This window comes from Tiliqua scincoides, chromosome 4, assembly GCF_035046505.1.
Source record: "Tiliqua scincoides isolate rTilSci1 chromosome 4, rTilSci1.hap2, whole genome shotgun sequence".
NCBI classification, from domain to species: Eukaryota; Metazoa; Chordata; class Lepidosauria; order Squamata; family Scincidae; genus Tiliqua; species Tiliqua scincoides.
Genome location: NC_089824.1, coordinates 217534612 through 217539051, shown reverse-complemented (window position 1 = coordinate 217539051; position 4440 = coordinate 217534612).

Genomic DNA, 4440 nt, shown 5'->3' with positions numbered 1-4440 from the left:
AACTCTTCCTGGGCAGGCACTTCCACTGCCTGTTGCCCCAGCAGGCTCTGCACCCTGATTTCTAGGTGGAAGGGGCTGCCTTATACAAGTTTGAGAAGATCAGCTGGAAAGATGGAAGGCTGCGACACTGCACCCAGACAGCTTTTCCAGCAAGCAGTGGTCCACAGTTTGGAGACCGCTGCTAAAAGTATGCTCTCTGCTTTCATGATTCCTGTCTGCAAAATCCCGTGGGCTTTGCCCTCCAGCCTTCTCTGGTTCTTTGGTTTGGGGAGTGCTGCTAGTGGCCAATCTGCATATTCTTCTCAAATGACGCTCCAGTGGTGCAGTAAGTATTGCAGGCACCACAGTTTGATGTGTAAGCATCCCTTCCCACTCATCAGCGGAGCCATTTTGGGCAGCAAAGTCTATGTGCAGGTGCTCATCAAACCAAACACATGCATGTTGCCATCACTGATGGCAAGCAAAAGGGGCCTGATTACAAGCTCTGATGGCTCTGATGGCAAGCAAAAGGGGCCAGTTACATGGTGTGTTGTGGCACCTGCAAGACTTACCATTCTGTTATCCCCCCATAGCTACTCTACTGTGGTTCCACGTGTATAGCAAGTCAGTTCCTTTCATTTGTTATGGTGATTATTGGTTGACTGGCTCTGCTCTTTTCTGGCTGTGAAATTGGATGCAGCTTTGTGACCGAACTATTTCTCTGCATTTGTAAACTGGATACCACTTTTCTGCCATTATTATTTCTCTCTGAGCTGATAATATGCTGATAAAAGCCGAGAGCTTTGATTCGCAGAACGAACTAAGCAGAAAGCCAATCTTTTGATTTTCATCAAGCACCAAAACCAGTTAATTTTAAGTTATCAAAAATCAAAGTCAGCTTTGTTAAATGCTATTCACAGTCAGCTTCAAATTGCAGAGATCCCTAATCAGATTTATCTTGTCTCTCATCCCAGTCTTTCTGTACATTTCATCTGAGTTTTGCAGCCTCTCCTTGGCAGTTGTAGCCTCTTTGATGTGGACTTGCTGTTCATTAGTGAGGATCTTAATTATGATAGCTTTTGGCATCTGTTTTATCCCATTTAGAAATCTGGTCATTCCCTGTAGCTGGCCGATTTTCAATCAACACATTAATAATCCCATGTTCTGCGCAATCAGAACTTCCTGTACTTATCCTGTACTTCCAGCTCTCGAAAGGCGAGTCTATCCAAGGTACTTGTTGCAGAAACATGTGTCCCATTGTTGGCTCCCTGTTCCATGGTTTTTGTGGGCCAAGAAAACTGTTGGTCTCTTTTGCACTAAAAATATTAATAATAATCAAGCAAACCTAACCTTGCAAAAGGGTGAGAAGAGAAGAACTTAAAGTAAAAAGCAAACGTTCCTTCAAGTAAACTAGGGCTCCTTACTGGGGTACTAATAATCCGATTATGATAAACTGGGGTACTAGTAATAAACCGATTTTAATAATAAACAGGTTATAATAAACTAGGGTGCTAACAAATTGGTTCTAATAAACCAAACAATAAGCATAAGAACTCCTTTCCTATAGTAAATTCAACCACACAACCAGTTTGATGCTATTGATAAAAACAGAGGAGCAGAGGCAGTTTCAAAAGAGAGTACTGTACCCATAGTTTACAATCATGCACATCAGTGGTGTAGCTAGAGGGGGTGCAAAGCACTAAGTTTTACAGGGCGCCTCACTGCAGTATGCAAGCAGTCCCCCTCTCCTTTGGAGCCTCAGTTTTGCTTCCCCGCCCCCTGTCCTGGAATGGCTCCAAAGGGGAGGAGGGGTCACTTGCATGCTGCAGGAAGGCTCCCTGCAAAACTTAGTGCTTTTCACCCCCTCTAGCTACACCACTGATGTGCATCTTCAGAGGTTTCTACAGCTTAGGGAACCCTGAATGCTTCTTCATGTGGAAGTAAGGAGGCGCTCTTCAGTCACGACTGCCTGCCATTCGGAGAGAGCTCAGAAGCCTGGATGCTGCTAGAAGCAGGGAGGGGGAGAGAGAGAGAGAGAGAGAGAGAGATGTGCAAGAAGGGTGGAAGCAATTTACAATAAAGGACAAAAATCCTACAGGTACCACAGAGTAGAAGGGAAAGGGTCTCAGGTACCTGGACAATGCACTGAGTCCTACAGGTGGCATTGTACCTATTGTATATTCCAACAAAATAGCCTTTAAAACACCTGTGCTCTTAACTGTCATTCCTAATTACTAATATTGGTTTTTGTTGATTAATTATTTAGTAGTTTGATTTATATTTCAATTAATCCAGTTAAAGGTTGCAACTTTTTAGCCCATATATTTAATGTCACAACGAGTTGGCAAAAAGCATTGGTGTGTTTGTGCATTCATTAGGGGAGGAAAAACTCTACAGGCCAAAATGGGGAAATACTTTTAACCAGATAAAAAAGAAAAGTTTACTACTTTAGCATTGTACGAGTTAGTTAGACCCAGTAAATGTATTGCCCTGTTTGAGCAGCAGATTTATTATTCTTGGGAGAAGGAGTTGTTCCTCCCCCACCACCATATACAATAGCCCAGTGTTTCTCAAACTGTGGGTCGGGACCCACTAGGTGGGTCATCAGCCAATTTCAGGTGGGTCCCCATTCATTTCAATGCGTATTTTATTTTTAATGGGCTTGAGGCTACCATGTTAAAACTTTGGGGTGTTAAAAATTTTCCTGCTTGATGATATCACTTCTGGCCATCACATCAGTCCCGAAAGGCTGTTATTCTAAAACATGGGTCCCAGTGCTAAAAAGTTTGAGAACCACTGCAACAGCCTATCCACAAATGTATTTTTTCACTTTAAAAATATTTTTTTTACTATAGTTTTGGAATGGTTTTGGTCTTTGGCCCAGTTTTAACTGGTAACCTTGTGTCTGTGCTATACCACTTTCAGACTGTAGGAAGAGCTCACACAATTGCATATAACGTCCTACAAAGGCATTAATTCCCCAGCATGGCAATGTAGCATGTCAGGGTAAAGCGTTCTAGCCTAGCCTCCCAGCCACGTCTGTGTGAAGTGATATATCTGTGCAGCACAGCACTGATTGATGAGAATTTTTACCTGTGGAATGCAACCCAGATGCTGGCGTATTGTCTTCGGTTATGGCTGACCTCTGACCCCCTCCTGTGCTCTGCTTAGGCAGCAAAGCATTCCACAGGCTTCAGGAATGTGGTTGATGTTGGACCCCACATCCGTAGTCAGTACTAGAAATGAGGTAGGGCTGCTTTCCTCCACCCTTCTTGAGAATCTGAGACCAGCAGCTATTGCCCCAAGGGTCAGGTACACCTGTCTTGTGAAATGATTACAATGGAACTTTTTTCTGGCTTCTAGGAATCAGCTAATGGGAAAGAACCAATGTCTGGGAAACAGGTTTTGAGATGCTGTCTAAACAAAGGGGTGTCTGCGTAGCCTCTGCTCTGCCATAACATTCAATTTTTTTCTTAACGGCAAGTTTCTGGTCCTTACGATAGAATCACCTCTGGTCTGAAGCTTGGTTTGCAGCTGCCTGTGAGAGCTTGGAAAGTGCAAGAGCGGGCAGCCCGGATGACAACTGCACTGTGAAGGGAAGCGCCTGGAGAAATTGAGGTTGTATGATATTGTCTGATGGAATCATACTGGAATCTCACGGAAATATGAATTTATGTTCAGCCGCTTGGTCCAGTTTTCCTGTTGGATGCTCAGATGCATCCAGTAGCCCACAGTGCCTTTTTGTCAACTTTAGCCAATGCACCAGCTTCTGCAGTTGGATGTTCTGGCCACCATGATCCATGGCTGGCTACAATCAGGTGAGATTACTATAATGCAGCACTTCCCAATCTTCTTTGGTCTGCAACGTCACTCCCCCCCCCCCCTGCTGCAAAAGCAGCACATGGCTCCTGAAAGTGACTGGCCGTGACATGATTGACAGTTACTTCTGGGTTGGGAGACCCATGACGGAGCTTTAAATAGCAGTAAGAGGCTCAGGGCAGGCAGGTGGGCTATTCAAAGCATGCAACAACTGCGCACTGGAGCTTAGCCCACTGGGCTCAGCCTCTTACTGCTGTTTGCAGCTTCATAGTGTGTCTCGCTGCCAGCCGTTGGCAACCCATGATGCCCTGAGACGAATGCCTTGCGACACCCGAGGGCAGTGGTTTCCAAACTGTGGGTCAGGATTCACTGGTGGGTTGCGACCTGATTTATGGTGGGTCACCAGAGGCTGAGGGAAAGATCAGATAACTAATTGCCTCAAGCCCTGAGGTTATTCAGAAATCACTGGGGACTGGGGCATATTATGCCAATTCTCAGCGGACTTCACTGACTACCAGTTTCTTCCTAGGTGTCACTGCCACAGACATGGTGGAGGTTTTTTGAATTTTAGGAATGAGGCTGATTTGCACCATACAATTCCTTTATGAGTCCATGAGTCCCACATATCCTGCATTTCACTCC